Consider the following 24,600-nt stretch of genomic DNA (forward strand, 5'->3'; position numbering starts at 1 on the left):
CAGAGAGCCTGGATACCACGATCTCTGCCAAGAGACCTGCCTGTAAGTAAGTGCACCCTTGAGAATCTGCAGTTCCCCAGATCCTGGGTCCTTCTAAATCAGAAGCCAGGCATCTAACCCCCCTCCCACCCACATACCCACTTTGGGAAACAGAGGGGCACTAGCGACATTGAAGTTCCTGCCCTATGGGCCTAATTAAGGAGTTAGGCAGTTAATGCCAGAAATTGCGCTGCGATCATCATTAGCGCCTGCAACATATACAGTGCAGAGCCCCTCCCACACACTCAAGGGTTCAACATTAGCCATCACTCTGTCCCTTGAGGCACACATCCACACACACTTACACACAGAGACAAACACACGCGCGCGCACACACTTTGCCCTGTTTGCGCCTGCGTACGTTCCTCCCACAGGTACAGCTAGTCCTCAGTACACGCTGAGAGTGCTCAGCTTCCTGAAGAACTCTCCAGACACCAGAGAGAGAGAGCACCAGTCTGATCTGCAGAATCCAAAAACAAACAGGGAAGGTTTTAGATAAGCCAATGGCCAGGGGTAGGCGAAAGAACACTTCCAACATAAATCAGGACATCATGACTTCACCAGCAAACCCCAAAATCGATGGATACACCGTTTCAGCAGAAGCACAGGAAAATGATTTTAAAGCCATGCTTGCCCAATTATTTGAGGCTCATAAGGGAGAAATAAACAAGTCTTTCAAAGAGATGGCCAGTCAATTGGAGGCAAAGAAAGAAGAAATAGACAATATCCTTAAAGAAACACAGGCAAACATAGCCAAACAAATAGATACACAAGTAGAGGAAAAATTAGTGGCATATAAAAAGGAAATGAAGAAAGAAATAGAGGCCATTGTAGAGAGACAGGAATCCAAATTCAAACACATGAAAGAAATGGTGCAAGGCATGAAAACAGAATTAGAATCAATAAAGAAAACACAAAATGAGAAAACCCTTGAGCTGGAGAACTTGGAGAAAAGATCAGGAACCACAAAAGTAAGCATCACCAACAGAATACAAGAGATGGAAGAGAGAATCTCTGGAGCTGAAGACACACTTGCAGAAATGGATACTTCTCTCAAAGAAAAAGTAAAATCAGAAAAATTCCAATCACAAAATATCCAAGAAATCAAGGATGTTATGAAAAGACAAAATCTAAGAATAATAGGAATTCATGAAAAAGAAGACTCCAGACTCCAAGGTCCAGAAAATATTTTCAAGAAAATCATAGAAGAAAATTTTTCCAACTTAAAGAAAGAGATGTCCATAAATATACAAGAGGCCTACAGAACTCCAAATAGACTAGACCAGAAAAGAAACACATCACGTCACATCATAGTCAAAACACTAAATCTACAGAACAAGGAAAAGATATTAAAAGCAGCAAGGGAAAAAGGCCAAGTAACATATGAAGGTAGACCTATCAGAATCACACCGGACTTCTCATCAGAAACTATGAAAGCCAGAAAGGCCTGGGCAAGTATCATGGAGACTCTAAGAGATCACAAATGTCAACCCAGACTACTATACCCTGGAAAGCTTTCAAACAACATAGATGGAGAAAACAAAATATTCCATGACAAAACTAAATTTACACAATATCTACACAGCAAACCATCCCTACAGAAGATACTAGAAGGAAAACTCCAATCCAATGAAAACAAATTCACCCAAGAAAACAGGGCATACAGATAAGATCCCAAAAAAATGAAAAGAAAACAAGCAATGAAACAGGGTTAGATCACCGACTCCATTACAAAAGGAACTAACATGCATTGGTCACTATTATCTATCAATATCAATGGACTCAACTCACCAATAAAAAGTCACAGACTAACAGAATGGTTAAGGAAACAGGATCCAACATTCTGTTGCATCCAAGAAACACACCTATGCAACAAAGATAAACACTACCTCAGAGTAAAGGGCTGGAAAACTGTTTTTCAAGCAAATGGTTCCAGAAAACAAGCTGGAGTAGCCATCCTAATATCTAATAAAATAGACTTTCAACCCAAGTTAATCAAAAAAGATAAGGAGGGCCACTATATTCTCATCAAAGGAAAAATCCACCAAGAGGACATCACAATCTTGAATATCTATGCCCCAAATACAAGAGCACCGACATTCGTAAATGAAACATTATTAAAGCTTAAATCATACATTGATCCTAATACCTTAATAGTGGGAGACTTCAACACTCCACTCTCACCAAGGGACAGGTCAACTAGACAGACACCAAATAGGGAAATAAAAGCACTCACAGAATCCCTAAATCAAATGGACCTAATAGACGTCTACAGATTGTTTCACCCAAACTCAAAAGAGTACACCTTCTTTTCAGCACCGCATGGAACCTTTACCAAAATAGACCATATAGTGGGTCACAAAGCAAGCCTCAACAGATACAAAAGGATTGAAATAATCCCTTGTATACTATCTGACCACCATGGACTAAAGCTAGACCTCAACAACAACAGAAACAACAAAAAGCCGACACGCACATGGAAACTGAACAACTTACTACTCAATGACAGCTGGGTTAAGGAAGAAATAAAGAAAGAAATTAAAGACTTCCTAGAATTCAATGAAAATGAAGGCACAACATACCCAAATTTATGGGACACATTGAAAGCAGTGCTCAGAGGAAAATTTATAGCACTAAGTGCCTGCAAGAAGAAATTTGTAACATCACATACAAACAACTTAATGGCCCAACTGAAAACCCTAGAAAAAAAAGAAGCAGATACACCCAAGAGGAGCAGACGGCTGGAAATAATCAAACTAAGGGCTGAAATCAATCAACTAGAAACAAATAAAACTATCCAAAGAATCAATGAAACAAAAAGTTGGTTCTTTGAGAAAATGAACAAGATAGACAAACCCTTAGCCAAACTAACTAAAAAGCATAGAGAAACTATCCAGATCAGCAAAATCAGAAATGAAAATGGGGACATAACCACAGACACTGAGGAAATCCAAACAATTATTAGGTCATACTACAAAAGCCTATATGCCACAAAATTTGAAAATCTAAATGAAATGGATAATTTTCTTGAAAGATTCCATCTACCAAAACTAAGTCAAGATCAGGTAGAAAGACTGAATAGCCCTATATCTCCCAAGGAAATCGAAGCAGTCATTAACAGTCTCCCCTAAAATGCCCTGGGCCAGATGGTTTCAGCGCGGAATTCTACCAGACCTTCAAAGAAGTGCTAACACCAATTCTCCTCAAACTATTCCACAAAATAGAAACAGAAGGAACACTACCAAACTCATTCTCAGTCACCTTAATACCTAAACCACACAAAGACCCAACAAAAAAAGAGAGCTTCAGGCCTATCTCTCTTATGAACATTGACGCAAAAATACTCAATAAAACCTAATCCAAGAACATATGAAAGATATCATCCACCATGACCAAGTAGGCTTCATCCCACGCATGCAAGGGTGGTTCAACATACGGAAATCCATCAATGTAATCCACTACATAAACAAACTGAAAGAGAAAAACCACATGATCATCTCCTTAGATGCCGAAAGAGCATTTGACAAAGTCCAACACCCATTCATGTTTAAAGTCTTGGAGAGATCAGGGACACAAGGCACATACCTAAAGATAGTAAAGGCAATATACAGCAAGCCTATAGCTAACATCAAACTCAATGGAGAGAAACTTAAATCAATCCCACTGAAATCAGGGACAAGACAAGGCTATCCATTGTCCCCATATCTCTTCAACATAGTACTTGAAGTCCTAGCCAGAGCAATAAGACAACTAAAGGAGATCAAGGGGATACAAATCAGAAAGGAAGAGGTCAAAGTGTCACTATTTGCAGATGATATGATAGTATACATAATCGACCCCAAAAATTCAACCAGAGAACTCCTTCAGCTGATAAACACCTTCAGCAAAGTGGCAGGATACAAAATCAACTCAAAAAAATCAGAAGCCCTCCTATATACCAAAGACAAAAAGGCTGAGAAAGAAATTAGGGAAACAACACCCTTCACAATAGCCACTAATAACATAAAGTACCTTGGTGTAACTCTAACCAAGCAAGTGAAAGACCTGTTTGAGAAAAACTTCAAGTCTCTGAAGAAAGAAATCGAAGAAGATATCAGAAGATGGAAAGATCTCCTGTGCTCATGGATTGGTAGGATTAACATTGTGAAAATGGCCATACTGCCAAAAGCAATCTACAGATTCAATGCAATTCCCATCAAAATACCAACTCAGTTCTTCACAGACCTTGAAAAAAAGATTCTCAGCTTCATATGGAGAAACAAAAAACCTAGAATCTCCAAAACGATCCTGTACAACAACAGATCATCTGGAGGTATCTCCATCCCTGATCTCAAGCTGTACTACAGGGCAACAGTAATAAAAACTGCATGGTATTGGCATAGAAACAGAAAGGAGGATCAATGGAACCGCATAGAAGACCCAGAAATAAACCCACACACCTATGAATACTCGATATTTGACAAAGAAGCCAAATCCATTCAATGGAGAAAAGACAGCATCTTCAACAAATGGTGCTGGACCAACTGGATGTCTACATGCAGAAAAATGAAAATAGATCCATATTTATCACCCTGCACAAAACTAAAGTCAAAGTGGATCAAGGACCTCAACATAAAACCAGATACCCTAAATCAATTGGAAAAAAAAGTGGGGAACAGCCTAGAACTCATTTGCACAGGAGACAACTTCCTGAACAGAACACCAACAGCACAGGCTCTAAGAGCAACAATCAATAAATGGGACCTCATGAAACTGAAAAGTTTCTGTAAAGCAAAGGATACCGTCATCAAAACAAAACGACTGCCTACAGATTGGGAAAGAATCTTCACTAACCCTTTATCTGACAGAGGACTAATATCCAGTATATACAAAGAACTAAAGAAGCTGAAAAGCAGCAAACCAAGTAATCCAATTAAAAATTGGGGAATAGAGCTAAACAGAGAATTCTCGACAGAGGAATATCGAATGGCAGAAAAACACTTAAAGAAATGCTCATCCTCATTAGCCATCAGGGAAATGCAAGTCAAAACGACCCTGAGATTTCACCTTACACCCATCAGAATGGCCAAGATGAAAAACTCAAGCGATAACACATGCTGGAGAGGTTCTGGAGAAAGGGGAACCCTCCTCCACTGCTGGTGGGAATGTAAACTGGTACAACCACTCTGGAAAGCTATCTGGCGCTTTCTAAGACAATTAGGAATAGTGCTTCCTCAAGACCCAGCTGTACCACTGCTAGGTATATACCCAAAGTTCGTTCAAGTACACAAAAGGGATACTTGCTCAACCATGTTTATAGCAGCTTTATTTGTAATGGCCAGAACCTGGAAACAACCCAGATGTCCATCAACGAAGGAATGGGTACAGAAATTGTGGTATTTTTACACAATGGAATACTACTCAGCAATCAAAAAGGAGGAAATCATGAAATTTGCAGGCAAATGCTGGGACCTAGAAAAGATCATTCTGAGTGAAATATCCCAGAAGGAGAAAGACAAACACGGGATATACTCACTTATATAGACCTATAAGATATGATAAACATAATGAAATCTATATACCTAAAAAAGATAATCAATTGAGTGGACATGGGGTAAGATGATCAATCCTCGTTTAGAAAGACAGATGGGATGTGCATTGAACGTATGACAGGAGTCTACTGAGCGCATCTGAAAGACTCTAACTAGCAGTGTTTTCAAAGCAAAGACTCATGACCAAACCTTTAGCAGAGTACAGGGAATCATAAGAAAGAAGGGGAGTTAGTCTGATGGGGAAAGGATAGGAGCTCCACAAGGACCAAATATATCTGGGCACAGGGTCTTTTCTGAGACTGACATTCAACCAAGGACCATGTATGGATATAACCTAGAACCTCCACTCAGATGTAGCCTGTAGTAGCTCAGTAACCAATTGGTTTCCCAAAGTGAGGGGAACAGGGACTATTTCTAACAGGAACTCGATGACTGGCTCTTTGGTCTCCCCACCCCCGAAGGGAGGAGCAGGCCTGTTAGGCCACAGAGGAGGGCTTTGCAGCCAGTCCTGAAGATACCTGATAAAACAGGATCAGATGAATGGGGAGGAGGTCCCCCCTATCAGTGGACTTGGAAAGGGGCACGGTGGAGATGAGGGAGGGAGGGAGGGACTGGGAGGGAATGAGGGATCGGGACACAGCTGGGATACAGAGTTAATAAAATGTAACTGATAAAAAATAAATAAATAAAATAAAAAATAAAAGAAATATAAACTGAAGAGAAATTTGAAATCAACATTACTTAAAACTAGGTTCTTTTTGTTTTCATATTTTAATTAATCTTGAAATCATTAAGAGGAAGCTTGAGGATGAAATTCATATTGAAATCTTACATTTTCTTATTCAATACATATACACATATTAAGCTTACTGTTTTCATTTTGGATAGCGTAATCATCTATGCTGATAGAATATTATGTTATTAATATTTTACCTAGGCACTAGTTAGTAACAAGTGATAATACTGAGTTAAGAGGACCTCTGAGAGACACTACCTGGCAATGTATCAAAGCAGATACTAAGACTCATAACCAAACCTTTGGCAGAGTGCAGGGAATCATATGAAAGAAGAGAAATTAGTATGACGTGGAAAGGACAGGAGCTCCACAAGGACCAAATATATATCTAGGCACAGGGGTCTTTTCTGAGACTGACACTCCACCAAGGACCAGGTATGGATATAACCTAGAACCTCTGCTCAGATGTAGCCCGTGGTAGCTCAGTAACCAATTGGTTTCCCATAGTAAGGGGAACAGGGACTATTTCTGACAGGAACTCAATGACAGGCTCTTTGACCTCCCCACCCACCAAGGGAAGAGCAGTCCTGCTAGGCCACAGAGGAGGACTTTGCAGCCAGTCCTGAAGATACCTGATAAAACAGGGTCAGATGAAAGGGGAGGAGGTCCTCCCCAATCAGTGGACTTAGAAAGGGGCAGGGAGGAGATGAGGGAGGGAGGGTGGAATTGGGAGGGAATGAGGGAGTGGGAAATAGCTGGGATACAGAGTTAATAAAATATAACTAATACTAAAAATAAAAAATTAAATAGTACTAATAAAACAAACAAACAAAAAAGTGAGTTAAGCCAATGCTTACTTGTAAATCAAGCCTAGCCCTTTAAACTTAAATAAACAAATAAAATGTAAACTTTGGTCTTTCAATCTCTGCATTACAGTTTTGATAAGGACCTGAAACTGGTCCATATTTCCACATGCTCTCACAAGTTTTTACCCACTCAATTATTTAATTGAAATATTTAATTTTCTGTCTAAAATAGCAAACTCTATCAATATCACTTAAATTTGATTCTGTCTTTCATTAAATTAAATGCATAACTATACCCTTGCAATAGACTTTAAGCAAGCTATGAAAGGGCTGTATTTTTTTATCTTTTTTAAAATTTTATAGCTCCTGGAATATGAGAGACCTCCTTCAATCATCTAACCATTAAACACTAGGAGGCTTTTTGAGATTCTAAATAGATTATAAAACACATTTATCTTTAAGAAAGTTCAGTTTGCTAGAGACAAGAGCAAATGAAGATGGCCATCTAATTCTGTCTCGTGTGTTTTACAGCGAGTAAGCATCTCACATCAAGTGCCAGTGACCAGAATTTCATGGAAGTCGGGGACCAAAAGAGATAAAGGGGTCCATCACGTACTGTGCAACCTTCACAAACATCTACCACAGACATCAACAAAAGGCGTTGCCGACAGTGAAGGGCACACTTGTTTCTGCAAGTCTAAGAAAACCCATCGGCCTTTTGCTCTGGTGTGTTGGAGTTGAGGATAGATCATGGTTTCATTCTAGAAACATCCTAGAGGATGTAGTGTAAGTGTGTGCAGCTGGCTTGGGTGAGAGGGCGAAAGTGATTCTCCTCACGGAACTGAGACCAAAACAGTTCGAAGGTCCTGTAGCGTGGTAAATGATGAGTTTCATTTCAGTCACATTGAACTTGTGGTATTTTCAGGACACACAAGAGAAGTCTGGCAATAGGATGGCTGCACAGCTATAAAATCAAGAAGAAAAATGTGGCCTCCAGTGGAGATTTGCTGACAGTACCAGTGATCATTTCAGTCGGTGATTGAAACAAGATATACCAGTGACATTACCAAATGAGCAAAACAAGAGCAAACTCACCCATATTTAAAACCTGGAGGAGAAAGACGCTGCCAGAGGCAATGACCTGCATGGGAGCCCTGTCTTTGCACCTGCTATAGACGGCCTTCCTGAACTGGTAGACATTGCTAGAAACATGAGGTGTCCTGAACAGATGCCCATTTACTGCACTGATGCAGTCTTTCCTGAAAATGCTTTATCTGCTGCTCATCCATCTTGCCTCTGGGCCAGCCGTATTTTGATTTTTATATCTTAAATGTCGGCAAAACTTTATCCCTTCACAATAAATACACTCCCTTCAAAAATGCCTGGTGGTCAAGTTGGTATAACAGCCGAGGAATGATCTGTATTTTCCATCACGTACGTTATAAGTTAACTATAAAAATGGTTGCAACAGGGGCAGTTAGAGTTTAAAATAAAGCATTATGCACTAAGCCTATTCTGCAAAGCACAAATTCTCCAGCCTGGCAGAGGTGATAACACCATGTGTCTGCTGAGTTGATAGGAATTTCCCTTACCACTCAGCTCATGCCCCTCCCTTTCCTGATGAACAAATCCAGGCTCGTCACTTCAGAAATGTGAATGAAAATCCTCATGCCAGAGAGGTTTTATCTTCTTTAAGATATCTATTTGTCACTTATATGTAAATGTTTCCTATGCCTCTGAAATACATTTTCCTTTCTAAAAGTAGAAAATTTACTATTCTGTGAAGAAAATTTTAATTAGCCAAATTATTTTTCATTATGTAAAAATAATAAAGCTTTACACATTACTATCTTAAATAGCCTGGCTTCTGACGGTACCTGCACACATATGTTGTATATACATACACACATACACATTAAATAAATCAAAAACAACAACAAAAAAGACAGACCCTGTTGGAAATCCAATAAACATAACTTATTTCATTACTACATTTTGTGCTCAGGTACTCTTATAGATAAACATAACTATGGTGTTTAAATTCCATGAACTCCTGAATTGTGTTCAATTTATCAACTTAACCCAGATAAATATTCCTTAGGTTCTTGGGAATTCTAACGTGATTAAGTAATATAGTCCTTTAATCAATCTCTGTGTGTGTGTGTCTCTTTCTCTGTGTGTCTGTCTTTCTGTCTCTGTCTCTCGCATGTGTGCACTCTCTCTCTCATCAGTCTCTTTCACAAAAACAAAACAAAGTCAGAAAACAAAAAGAAAGCAAATAAGGGAATTATGGAATCTATTGCCAGATTCTGGTGAGGGGGTTTATCTCCATCACTGCATTCACGACTGTGATGAATCAGGTTGTCATGCCTTGCTGCACACTTACATTATGTTTCCATGATAATCATAATTTGCAACTCCTCTGTTCCATGTTCATCACCATGTGATAGAATATTCCATAATCTTTTCTGTGTATCATATCACAGACTGCACCATCAGCTGCAAGTTTTCTTACGCATAATAATAAATTTTCAAAGACATACAACAACCACACATTTTAATCAGACACACGTTGTCTGCATAGCCCTTCAGAGCTTATGTAGTCAAGTCAACCATTAAAACATATTACTACGAAAGTGATTGTTTCCATATGTCACAGAATAAAATGCTTGTAATTTAAGCATCCCATTAATGCCCATACAAATACAGCAACATAAAATAAAATTGTGGGATGAATAAAACTTTTGGTTTATGTGTTTGAATACCTAGTCCCCAACTAGTGGTGTTGTTTGAGAAGGTCATGAAGCCTTTATGAGATAGAACTCTGCTGGAGGAAGAATAGCACTGGCATAGTCTATAAGGTTTTATATCCTGGTCCCGCATCTTTTTCTCTCTTTGTTTCTGAACTGACAATGTAGTATGACAAACTAGTTTCATGCTCCTGCTTCTGTGCTTTCTGCAACAATGGGCCAAATCCCCTATGAAACTTCAAGCGCACACAGTCTTGACCCCTAGAGTTGTTTTGGTCAGGGTACTTTACCACTGCAATAGAAATGACACTAAGATGCCAAGTCTGAATTGCTCACTTGAATCTTGTAGGTTTTAACACTCATGTTGACAGTCACATTTCAGTTACTTCTAATTCACCTTTTTCTTAGCCTCAAGTTAGAGATTTTCTGCTTCAACCACAATTTCTTAAAACTCTTCAACAGTCTAGACCAGAGGTTCTCAATGTGTGGGTTGTTACCCATCTGTGGAGTGTCTGAACCTATCCCAGGGGCCCATTATCAGACACCCAAATATCATATATTTACATTATGGTTTATGACAGTGGCAAAATTACAGTTATGACATAGCAATAGAATCATTTTATTCTTGCAAGTCACCACACAACCCAAAGAACTATGTTAAATTGTCCCAGCATTGGAAAGAAAGATTGAGAACCACCGGGCTCTATTGTTAGGTAGATATCACTTAGAGAGACAGGCTGTGATTTGGCCACAGCTCCCATATTCTCAGTGGCTTGTCAACAACAGATTTTTCTATCTTTCAAAAATAGAAGCTTTATTTTTACTGCCTTGTCTTTGTTTATTCATATAAATTTGTTTAAAATCATACCAAAAATAGCTTTCACACAATTAAATTTTGCTTCGTATAGTTTCCAAGGTTGGAAATTCCTAGTTAAAAGTGCCAAGAGAGTTAATGTCTGGTGATATTTCCACTCCTTGCTTCGTCTACAGTAGCTTTGAATGAGTCCTTAAATGGCACAAGCTCCATTACACAGGTTGTATGGGTCAAATATCCTACTAATAGGGTCTGAGTCTTCATAATGGAGTCACATCTATGTGTCATCCACTAGTAACAGTAAATTAAAGGGCAAGATTCCAATCGGCAAATTAGGAGAGCACCAATACTCAGACTATTATGTGCACCCTGTCACAGCTTCACAGCCTCCTCCCTCATCTCCTCCTCCATTCTCCCTCCTTCTTCAACCTCTATCCCTCTCTCTTAGTCCACTGATAGAGGCAGTCATCCTCCCCTACTCTCTGACCCTAGCCTAACAGGTCTCTTCAAACTGCATGTAACTGCATGGGCTGGCTAGATCACCCCACCAGGGAGGAGTGATCAAAGAGCAGGCAATTGAGTTCATGACAGAGGCAGCCCCTACTCCCCTCACTTGGAGACCCACATGGAGACTGAGCCACCAATCAGCTATATCTGAGCATGGGATCTAGGTCCTCTTCTGCATAGTACTTGGTTGGTACATCAGTCTCTGCAGGAACCCTGGGCTCAGATTTTTTAGCATTGTTGGTCTCCTTGTGGGGCTCCTGTCCCCTCGTAGTCCTTCTGTCCCCCTCCCCTTTTACCACAAGGCTCCCTGCGTTCTGCCCAAAGTGTCCTTTGCTTTACAGAAACTTTTCAGTTTCATGAGGTCCCATTTATTGATTGTTGATCTTAGAGCCTATGCTATTGGTGTTCTCAAGTTGTCTCCTGTGCCAATGCATTCAAGGCATTCAAGGCTCTTTTCCACTTTTTCTTCTAACAGGTTCAGTGTGTCTGGTTTTAGGTTGAGGTTTTTGATCCACTTAGACTTTACCTTTATGTTGGGTAATAAGTGTGTGGATCTATTTGCATTTTCCTACATGGACACATGCAGTTAGACCAGAACCATTTTTGAAGACACTATCTTTTCTCTATTGTATGGTTTTGGCTTTTTTTTTTTTGTCAAAAATCAGGTGTCTGTGGGTATGTGGGTTTATTTCTGAGTCTTTGATTCATTTCCATGGATCCACCATTGCTCTATAATACAGATTGAGATCAGGGATGTGTATCTACAGTGTCCTTCACTGCTTCCCCGTATCTCAAGATCCCTGTTCTTGTGCCAAACTGTCAGAGCCTGTGCGCAGAGTCCAACAGTTCCTGAGTGGGGAGTATTGAAAGAAAAAAAGAAAAACACCGTATGTAGGCTTAATTCAAGAGGGCTGCCAGTAGAAACTGTCACACTAGTTTATTCCATAATTCCTTTTTATAGTCAGAGCAAAGTACCTCAATAAAATGTAGGGGTTCATCGAGAAGTCAAACTTGTTTACCTCCACCATTTGTCTCTGTGATCCTCACACAAACAAAAAGAAGTTAAAATGGCAAAACATCCTGCCTATCCCTGTCTCCAGGTAAAGGCCAGAGTGAAAACAAGCAGCTCTCCACAAAAGGGGAACCCTCCTCCATCACTGGTGTGAATGTAAACTTGTACAACCACTTTGGAAATCAAACTGACATTTTCTCAGAAAATTAGTAGTAGTACTACCTCAAGATCCAGCTATATCAGTCCTGAGTGTGTATCTGAAAGACTCTCAAGCATACAAGAACATTTGTTCAACTATGTTCACAGCAGCTTTACTCATAATAGCCATAATCTGGAAACAACCAAGATGTCCCTCAACCAAAGAATGGTTACAGAAATTGTGATACATTAACACAATGGAATACTACTCAGAAATTAAAAACAAGGAAATCATGAAATGTGCAGGCAAATGGATGGTACTAGAAAAGATTATCCTGAGTGAGGTATCCCAGAAGCAGAAAGACACACAAGGTGTATACTCACTTATAACTGGATATTAGCCATAAAATATAGGATAAACATAAAATCTACAGTCCTCAAGAAGCTAAACAACAAGGATGACCCTAGGGAAGAGGCTTAATTCTTATTCAGAAGGGCAAACAAGTTAGACACCAGAAGGAGGAGAAGACAGGGAACAGGACAAGATCCTACCACAGAGGGCCTCTGAAAGACTCTACACAGCAGTATATCAAAGCAGATGTTGAGACTCATAGCTAAAATTTGGCCAGAGTACAGAGAATCTTATTGAAGAAGCGAAATAGGAAGACCTTAAGGGAACAGGAACTCCACAAGAAGACCAACAGAGCCAACAAATCAGAGCTCATGGGGACCTATAGAGACTGATGCACCAACCAAGGACCACATGTGAAGAGGACCAAGACAATCCTTCCCCCCAGCTCAGATGTAATAGGCAACTCAGTCTTCATGTGGGTTCCCTAATAAAGAGAGCAGCAATTGTCTCTGACATGGACTCTGTTGCCTGCTCTTTGACTTTCCCCTAGTTGGATGATAGAGGGACAGGCATTGCCAGGCCTCTGAGAAAGAAGATACAGGCAGTCCTAATGAGAATTGATAGGCTGGGTTCAGACAATAGGGGAGGAGGGCTCTCCTTTCTGAAAAATAAGGGAGGGGAATGGGGGCAAGAGGAAACGTCTTGAAGGAGATGAGTGAGGGGCTACAATATGGATGTAAAGTGAATAAATTGTAAAAAATGAATTTAAATAAAAAAAGAATTGTTTGGGGATTTTGATGGGAATTGCACTGAATCTGTAGACTTTTTTTATAGGATGGACATTTTTACTATGTTAATCCTAGTGATCCATGAGCATGGGAGATCTTTCCATCTTCTGATATCTTCTTCAATTTCTTTCTTCAGAAACTTAAAGATTTTTTCATACAAGTCTTTCACTTGTTTGGTTAGAGTTATATTAAGGTACTTTATGTTATTTGTGGCTATTGTGAAGGGTGTTGTTTTCCTGATTTCTTTCTCACCCCATTTGTCTTTTGTATACAGGAGGGCTGCTGGGGTGTTTGTTTGTTTGTTTGTTTGTTTTTGAGTTAATATTGTATTCAGCCACTTTGCTGAAGGTGTTTATCAACTTAGCCATTCTCCAGTAGAATTTTTGGGGTCACTTATGTATACTATCATATCATCTACAATTGTGATGCTTTGACTTGTTACTTTCTGAATTGTATTCCCTCTATCTCCTTTAGTTGTCTTAATGCTAGGTAGAACTTTCCATAATACAAGCTTGGTAGAAGTTGGTAGCAAAGTTCATAATAACTCTGAGAGTACTTCAGGGTCTTAGCATAGCAACTAAGTGCTCCTACCTAAAAGCACATAGAATATTTCACAAAAGAAGACAGAGATGTCTGTATTTATGTCCATTGAGAATGAGGTACTTGACTCCTCCCATAAGTAAAAAGTGAAAGATACCATGGACAGCCCTATTAACTGTCCCACCATACCAACCCCTCCCCCCCTTGTGTTTCTCTTCCTTGAGGAGTAAAGAATCTGCTGTTATCCTTTCATTTCTCACAGAGGCCATCACAGAGGCTAAGCATCTGTACCTTACAATGTCCAGACTGAGGCATACAGAACTCATCTATCAGCGCTTCAAACAGAGCCAGTCAATCGAGCATTCAAATCCAGGTCTTGGGCTTTGCACCCTCAGCAAGTACACAATATCTAAAAGAAAACTTACAAATGCTTTTGCATGCTATGTATATTCCCCTAAGACTGTTTTCTTAACTTTCTGGCATTATGTCTCATTGCCTTCAGTTCTTAAATTCTGGTGCATAATCATAAAAAATCTCTTACAATATCTTTGAGTTTTGTGTCTTTATTTCTTTTTTACATGTAACAATTCCATCTTGAACTTTTCTTCCTTGTCTTCCTGAAAAACATTAATCTGATTTCCATGGCAGTTCACGAATCCATGACCTCTGCAGTGGCTTTTCTGATACCTCACTCTTACATGGGAGTTGAGTGAGCTACCCTAAACATTCATCATATTTCTGCAGTACTGTATGCAAACTAGTTTTTGTTGTGTTTACTCATTCATACCTGTAGCTGTCATCCTCAAATTACTTTGGGGATACCTTTCAATCACTTTTATGACTGAGCATCTGTGAGGCTGAGTTGATTATTAATATACAGGCTTATCAAACATTTCATGAGCATGGAGGATCCATGTAGCAGTGATAAAGCACAGCTCTAAAATGAACTTCTCTCAACTGCAATCCTGCCTGCACCATGACAGCTGCCTGCTGCTTTCCAGACTATCTGCTTGTTCATGTTCTTCCTTGATCAAGTAAGATGGTACTGCGATCTTTCAATTGTTCTGTTAAGGTTGTTGTGAGGATTAAAGAGAACATGTGTGAAGGCTTTAAAATAGTAGTTACTAAAATCAATAGCAATCTCTGGTAGCAATAATACTAGCTGCAGAAGTAATACATGACATGTCCTAAGCGTATACAGTTATTATAAACCTGTCCTATAGATCCTGTTTCAGAGGACAACAGAACAAAGTTTTATAAAACTACAAAAATAATTATAATTCTATTTCTCATTTAATGCATTCACAAAACAGTAAGTTAACAAACAAATATATTAAAAGTATAAACATGATAGTTATATTTTGGATAGCAGTAGGGAGAGAACTCTGTAGAGTGTTATCGTATTAAAGAAGTAATTGATCCCAAGTGAAAATGTACACATTTTCCCCATTAATGTCACAAGAAATTCATTCAGTGGTTACTCTGAATACTAGAATAAATTCAAACAGACTGGAGTGTTTGGATAATTTCTTCGTGACTTGTGTTCTGTTCATATGTAGAATGTACCCAAACACCACTGGGTATGAAAAGACTTGGGAAGCATCTCGAGAGCTACACAGATCTGCACCAATAGACTTTAAATGCCTTCTTCATTTTTTTATGGATGAAGACAATAGCCAAGTGCCATAACGAAAGAAGAAATGTTTGAGCAATATTGGAGAGTTATTTAGCATGGACAGAATCAACTTTATCAATATTAAAGTGGCTTTAACACCATCAAAGATTAGCTAAGTTAACAGAGGTGTTTGCAGGGGTTCTATGGAACTGAAAGAAAGTCACTCTTGAAAGATTTCTTCCTACAGTTTCCACATTATATATGTCAGTCAAAATCAGATGTGAACTGAAATAGAAAAAGAAAAAATACGAACAGGAAACACTTATTTTTATATACCTAAGAACAGAAACATATGAACTGAATTTTGAAAATTAAAATCCATTTAAACGTTTTGAGCATAGACAAGAGTGGAGAAGAGCAGAGGCTAAAGCTCCGAGAAATGCAAGGGGATTCGGGTAGAGAGAGCTGTCATGTGTGAATAATCTCCTCTTCCGCCCAGTGGAACTTTGCTTTGGTGCTTTACATTAGTATTACATTCTAATAAAAGGTGAGACACAGCCAGATCTCAAGCCAGGTGAGTGTAGGAGCATGTCATACCACTGTCAAGCTTTAGGAAGCATGTTTCATGGACTTTTAATAAACTTTCATTCAATGGTTCTGTGAATCTTTTAATTATTTTTGTTTTATTTTATGGATATAGGTGTGTTTCCTGCATGCATGTCTCTGTAGCACAGGTTGGCCTGGTAAACAGAGATGCCAGAAGAGGGCATCAGAATCCCTGAAACAAGTTACAGATGGTTTTGAATCATCAGTTGGGTGCTGAGACTCAACCCTAGGTCCTCAGGAAGAGCAGCCAGTGTTCTCAGCCTCTGACCTATCTCTCCAGTCCCCTCATAAATTTTTGGTGTTACCTTATAGATCCATCCCTTCAATCAGTCATTAATGGCAATTTTAAACTAGTGAAGCCGTAGTTATATTTATTCAGTATTAATTTTACAGCTGTAATTTCCTAAAAATGACCAATTTTTATGCTCTGAATTTTTAATTTCCAAATAGCTAGAGTTGATATGTTTCAATTTGTAAAATTGTGTAAAGCTGAACAAATATTCCTTGGAATTAAAATTGTAGAAAATCTTGTCATATCTTTAAGAGGAAAAATTCTGAATCCTTTGATGCAAATTGTAAAGTGATAGGAAGATTTCAATAGTCATTGCTCTCATAACATGACATTTCTCTGTTATCTGTGGCACAAAACCAACAAGAAATAGCACTGTTGTATTCCTGATAGAAGTAGAGTATACAAAATAATTAATGTCCATGAATTGGGAATAGCAGTATCAGCGTCCAATGATGCATGATTTTTGTCTCATTCCCATCAAACACAAAGGTGGTTTGTAGATCTCTTGAGTCTTGGGGATACTGTTAGGGCCTGAAGAATACAAACTTGAACAAGACACATAAAATAGTCTTGTTCAATCAGTAATTAATATTAGGTTCAATACACGATGACATATATGTGTATGAAATATGTATATATACATATATATTTTTAACCTCTCACCCTGTTTTAGTTACATTTATATTGCTGTGATACCATGAACAAGAGCAACATACAGGTGAAAGAGTTAATTTATCTTGCATTACATTTTCAGATGAATAGAGTCCTTAATGACAAGACAGCATGGCAACAGTTGACAGGTTTGTTGAAGAAAGAAATCACATCTCAACTACAGAGAAACCAAGGAAAGCAAGAGGAACTGGATATAAATTCTCAAAGCCTGCTCCCAGAGATCACATCTTCTAGCATGTGTGCACTGTCTAAGCATTTCACAACCTCTCCAAACTTGGTGCCACCAAGTGGGGACCAAGTTTTTAAATTTATCAGCCCGTGGGTTAGGGGCATTTCTCATCCAAACCACAACACCTTCTGTGGGATACTTAAAATATGACTGAGATTTGTGTTGTCCTCAATTAAAATGCCCCTGGTTAAGTTGGAAATGAAGCTTGAAAGTTCACTTTATTATGAATTAAACATTTCATGACCTACTCATAACAGTTCTCTTTTGAATTTTTACACATGATGTTAAATGCTAGATTTTAACAAATTACCAAACTTGCTTGCCAAAGAATTTGAAATTGTTTAAAACTAAACGTAAGAAATCGAGAAGAACATTTTTTCATCAACATGATCCTTCATTGATGTTCAGCTTTCCTAATAAAAATATTTTTGGTAACGTAGCAATTAAATAGCAAGTGTAACATCATGTACATTATAAGCAATTTCTGTTTGTGCTATATAATGTTACAAAAAATTGCATAATTCTATAATGCTTATTTTGTAAGCATTCTGGAACTCTTTCCTGTTTAATTTTATGTTATACATTAAATAAATATGTTAATGAGAAATTTAATATTTTCATCTTTATTTATTGACTGAGGAGAGCTATAATATATAATAATTGGAATTTTATTTGGGTAGAAATAAAACAATTTAAATATATGATTTAATTCTGAAGAATGTGAACTGAAATTTGATTATTATATTGAAGAAACTTTGGTTTTAATTCCTATAAGTCATAAAGAAACAATTTTAGAAACAGTATCTGTCTCATATATTAATCTCTTTATTGATAATATTTATAAGAAAACAAATCTTTAATCAGAACATCTAACACTCAATATCATAAAACAAATCTTTAAAATGTAAACAATAATGGTAGTAAGGAAATGCACATTTACTCTACTCAAAGATGTCAATACTCAGTGTAAAGTCATTTCTGAACTCTGAGATTGTGAATGGTCCCTCATTTTATTTCTGTAACACATCATGTTTATATCTGCCTTCCACTTAGCTGTGATTTGTACTCAACAGAGCTACTGTCTTATGTTTTTTGGCTTTAGATATTACACTCCACTTCCATAGAGTTCAGGGGTATCATCACTCAGTATGTGGTAGTGCCTCGCCCACAGTAAATGTTCAATAAGTGTTTCTAGCATCAAAGACTGAAGGAAAATTATCAAAATTCAGACAGCTGCCCTGAAAAAAAAATGTAACTCTGTGGAAATAATCATTCACATCCCTAGTAGGTTTTGAAGCTAAGTAGCTTCCTGAATAGGAGGAATCCAAACAGATCAAAGGCCTGTCACTGGCCTTCAGAAGTGCTGTTTCTCATGTGTGTGCATAACTCAGCTGAGAGTTTCCTCTCCAAAATACAAGTAAATGTCAACTGTCCTAATGTACCTTCTGTGTTGGCAGATAGGGACGGCAAGAGGTGAAATATAAGACTGTGAGTATTTTAATAAAATTCCTTTAACGAGTCCAAAGTCTGTTCCCTGCGTCCCAAAGTACTGTCCAAGAATTTCAGACTAACTGAGAGACTTGTGTGGAACATTCGTGGCATGAAAATGGTTCAGACATAAGCCATTTTGCTATGAATCTTTGAGTTCCTGGTCAAGGACATGAAACTTAACACTCTGCTATTATAGTCACACACTCTACACATCCATGTAAAATGCAAAATCATTTACAATTTATTGGCAAAGAAATACTAGATTTGGCTTTTGGATCTTAAGCTACAAATCAGCAATATCCATTAGCACTAGAAGAATTATGAATGTTTGAGCATTCAACATGGTATTTGGTATCTTCTATGGCCATTATGTCAATACTATTTTGTCTCAATTGGTTAACTTCATAGGTCCTTATCTTGCCTATTTGTAAAATGGGATTGGAGTATTTATTTCAAATGTATTGGTAGGATTACATGTGGTATAACATTCCAAATAACCTAAAATAATTCCTGTAAAGTAATAATAAATATATTCAAATTTCCTTCTTGACTATTAGTAGTCTGACTTGACTATCTTAGACTGACATTTTAGAGTATGAAAAGACTGAGAGAAAGGTTTTCAAATTGAACACTTTAATAGTTAATTAAATAGTTTAATAAGTGAACGACTTAACCAAATGACAAAATGACATTCATATTTATGCTTAGTTATTATTCTCAATAATTTAATATCACCCTTTGAGATCATGTATATTCTTTGTATATTAAAGTGTTTGTGCATAAATACAGTTTCCAGTGTCATACTTAAAAAAAAGAAAGATGTTATTTCCAGATATAGAAAATTTATGTAAAATCAGACTATAGTATCTGAAATATTTTAGTGGAAAATAATCCCATTAAACCTCTTTAATAATGAGCCATGAGAGCTAAGTAGCTGCAATACAAAGTGCATGGCCTACAAAGATGGAAGTGTTTATTATCTGACTTCTAATAGAAATTTTTAGTATATTTTGTTGCTTCTTCAGTAATGCAATCCTGTACCTATACATGCCACCATAATATAAAGTGGTGCCATAGGCAAAAATAAACAAATAGTCACTCTGAAGATGCTGATGAGTGATGTTTTTAAACAGCCATGATGCATCAGATACAATCACTCACTCTGCATTTTCCTTTCCACACAATTTAGAGTTCATTGGCTTAAAAGCTTCCTTGAAGGCTTGCAGCACTTAATACGTGCATGCATTAAGCTGCTCAAGTTTACTGTGCCTGAGTGTCCTGGAAAAGATCTTGGAGGCAATTTATCATATAAGAAATTGTCACTGATTAACTCTTTCTTACTTGTGTCACCGAGCAGAAATGTGAAGTGTGTCTGGCAGTTCTGACAGGTTGTTTTCCTAGCAACTGGCAGAGACACAACCAGCTGGTACTAAGATCTTATGGCATCTGTATTATGGCATCTCCTATCCTGAGGACCAAGCCAAAGCCCAACCTCACCCTAGGATCTTGGTTTTGTGAAAACTAAACTCTATATGTTGGGGGGGGGGGAAGAATACTCATATTTAATCCCAAACAAATGAATGCCTCTGAAATCTAAGCTCATAGATATCATAAGATCATCTTTTTCTCTCTCTGAGGTGAAGAGAAATGGCCTATAGAAGGAGGCTGGTCACATTTGTAAGTTGTGAAAATATCAGTGTGATAGAGTGAAGTATAAGGCAAATTATCCATATTTGAGTAGCATCTTGAGTCAAGAAAGCTCTCTCTCATGTAAAATTGATGTCTACAGCAAATGAAACCTTCCTGTACATATACCTTTCGTTCTCAGAAAATGCCAAATAGAGGAGCAAACTGCTGCAAGGGTCCCTAAATGGGTTGGCTGCAGGAGTTCAATCCCTCTCAGTTTCACTGCAGTCCACTTCTGCTAACTTTCTTTCCTTTTTATTGATATTGAAACTCTGAACTCTGAACTAAAGCAGTTTCAGGCTCTCTTCTGGACTCACTGTGTTGTCTAAAGCTTCAGAGAAGCAGCGAAGTTTCCCAGGGGCCTGACACAGTGTGACACTCAGAACAAGAGCCTTCAGTTCCTATGAACATTTTCTGTCCTCTCTACTGTATCTGCTTCCAAACTTTCCCTTCATTTCCTTCACCTTTGAATCCAGATTCCTTCCAAGAACTATGTTATATAAGAGGAACAGTTCACTAGATTCTAAGGAGTGGAGTCCGGATAAAACAGGAAAATACTGAACCAGGTGTTTGGAATATAAAAGTTAGTACTGGCTCTGGGTTGAAGCCAGGTCTGAAAAACCAACAGAGTTGGAAAGTGTGAAATGAAAGACCAAGTTGTGATCTTCCTGACAAAAGTGGTCCCTCTTGCCACCAGGAAAGAGGATGAAGGGTTTTACTTCCTGTGTTCCTTTGAGCAGAGCAAAGACTTTCAAACGTCAAAGGGAAGCATGGACTAAATGGGATAAAAGGAGTCACAGAACAGAAGACATGAGGAGAGTCTGGCTGGAAGGCTCTGTCTTCTTAGCACCCGTTAAAACTCTAATAATTCAAGGTTTTGCAAGCATTTAGAGTATGCTTCCAAGACATGGGTGCTGTCAGTAAGAAATCAGAGAAGCATCTGAGATGTTCTATTCCAGTCCTGACCCAAGCATATACATTAGTGTTAAGTTTCCTCAGCTTCAGAGTGTTGTCTTTAAGAAACTCCAATAAAAACACCATGGTGCTGGCATAAAAAGGGTCACTGGTCAATGGAGGGCAGCTGAGGGCCCACAGATAAGCCCATCCTCTTACAACAATCTTTTTATTTTTTCAGAAATACATCAACAATACATGTTAAAGAAAAAAAAAAAAAAAGCATCTTCAACAAAATGGTGCTGCTCCAACTGGATAGCTACATGTAGAAGAATGAAATTTAGTCCTGATCACTCACCACATACAAAAGCCAACTCCAAATGGATCATGGACCTCAACATAAGATCTGATACATTGAATTTGGCCGAGGAAAACATAAGGTATATTTTTAATTCACAGGCACAGGAAAGGACATTATGAACAGGACCCCAGTTCATCTCCATTTGGTTCCTTGATTGAATCGCACTCCAAAATGTTCTTTAGGCTTCTTTGCCTGCCTGTTTTCTGCCCATATTCTGACTTTTCACAATAACTTTTAATCTCATTATTCTGGAAAAAAATGCTGAAGGCCAGAGAGCATTATATCCCTTCATTATCTATTTTTCAGTAGTTTTTACTTCCTTTGTATAGAATGTACCAGAATCATAACAAATTATTTGATTGATATCTTTTCTAATAGAACCTGCTAAGTATATCCCAGCATGTAAGACTCCTTTGCGCTTTACATTGTGTGTATTGGTATGAACACGGTTTGATGTAAAGCATGTACATAATAAATACATATTAGTCATATCATTAAGCTATTCTTGACATAGATGTTAAAATAAGTTATATGAAATTATTTAGTAACCTTTGAGAAGCTCAAATAAAATTTAAAGATACCCACATGTAATTTTAAATAGCTGAATTGATGACTAGGATAAATGCAGTGAGCAACCTTATTTGTATTTGTATATCATAGATATTTTAGTATAAATAACTGAAAATGCATTACCCTAAAGACCACATCATCATGAAGTTAATAAGCACTCCAAATTTGTACACAATAATTACAAAACACTAGTCAGTAACAATTTCAGTAATTGCTCTTTAATGATGTTTTTCATAATAGAGAGGAGACTTAGAATGCATATGTTAATGTCACCCAAAGTTTCCAGAAAAAAAAGACACAGCTGTCTTAAACATTGTACAAGGTGATAGATGAATCAGAACTTCAGTGATTTGGGGGAGGGTGGAGTATTGCAGGTCCTAGCTTAACAGTCTTGAGATATTTTAGCCTCTTAATACAATCCATCACTTGCCTCATGTATGACTTAGCATCCTTGTGACAATTTGGGAAAAGAATTTTCTTAGAATGCATGAACAAACCCTTAGATTCACCTATCCACACACTAAGTATGTCATCAGAGCATTTCTTAGTCTTATAGCAGACGATTCACTATCTTACCCATTTCCTGATTTTATGTCAATGCATGTATAACATCTGGTTTCTTGATTCATTGGCCTGGTAATATAACTTAGCAATAATGTGAAGTAATAATAACATAACACAATTCATGAAACTGTAATATGTTGAAGTATGTTATTAGTGTTTCTAGGCAATAGCCACTTACATTTGGCTCCAGAATAAACTGTTACTTATTCTCTTTGAGGTGAACTTGTGTTTTCACATCAACAATATGCATTTATTTATTTATTTACTATTTATTTATCTATCTATTTATTTATAAAATGCAGCTTTAAATTAGACATAAGATTCACAAAATATATTCATAATCTGGTTGATCAGGTACTTCAAATTACTTTTACTAGAGTAAAAATAAATTCATGCTTGTATGCAGTTACTTTTAGTGGGGTTTAAGGTCTTCTTAGGAAAAAGTAGGTTTGGCCTTTTGAGAGTACATTTCGGCTAAACGCTATCATCTCTTTGCCTAAAGACCTGGAATATTCACATGTCCACTTGGCCAAAGACAGATGTCTGCAGCACAGTCTCCCGAGGCTTAACAGTTGTTCTCCCAGCACAACGCAACCAAGGAACTCACTCCACCATCTGCGATCTGTGGCTTCTTCCTCACTGTAGAAATTCATACAAGACAAACATCTGAGAAACCTCACACTGTGGATACCGAGGTGACTCATTCTGGGACTTAGTGCTGAAGGTGATTACTTGTACAAGTCAGAGAGAGCTGGGCTGTGATGCAGTGACAAATACCACTCAATATGATATTTGTGATACACACAAGCATGAACACATGCACACATGCACACGTACTTATAAACACACACACACACACACACACACACATGTTTTATATGTCATGCACAATAAATATCCAGAAGAAGAAGCACAGGTCTAAATTACTTGAAGTCACTTGCCCCCAGGCTGATGAGAACTCTGTACTTGCTACTGTAAATCATCACTAGACCAAGCAAAATATGTTTATGGTCATGTGCCTAGGATAAATGACACTGGTCATTGTCATGCATGAACAGCATCAAGTGTGGTAATTGAGGAGAGGTACAACAAGCAAGGGATCTTCTCAGAGGAATGTGGTACTGATCAGCTCTGATGAAAAGAACAGGAGAGAAAAGGCGGTGTGGTTTAAACACTATCAGTAATTAAGCTTCATTTACATTTTTGAACCACAGTAGGTTTGTGTCATTTCTCCTTCATCTCTGCAAATGTTCTCTTACAAGGAATGGCCCAGGTATGTGGAGAATTGACCATAGCATCAAAAGGTCTAGCCTGCCTACACACCTCTGTTAAATAAAATAGGTTTTGTCTAAAGTTTTATTCTATGCTATACTATCATTGTGCAGAGGTCACAGGTATTTGTTAATGAACCTAGTGGAGGGACAAGAAAATCATAAAGAAGTTGCTTATGGGATGGAGAAAATAAAAGATTTTTCAGAGAAAACCATTGAGATTACAAGAAAAAAAGGATAGGTGTTTGTGTGGTCAAGAGAGTAATCTACAAAAGTCATACTTTTATTTTTTTTATTGATGAATAATTAAATTTGTTAAATATATAGAGAATTAAA

Source organism: Meriones unguiculatus, chromosome 9 (assembly GCF_030254825.1).
Source record: "Meriones unguiculatus strain TT.TT164.6M chromosome 9, Bangor_MerUng_6.1, whole genome shotgun sequence".
Taxonomy (NCBI): domain Eukaryota; kingdom Metazoa; phylum Chordata; class Mammalia; order Rodentia; family Muridae; genus Meriones; species Meriones unguiculatus.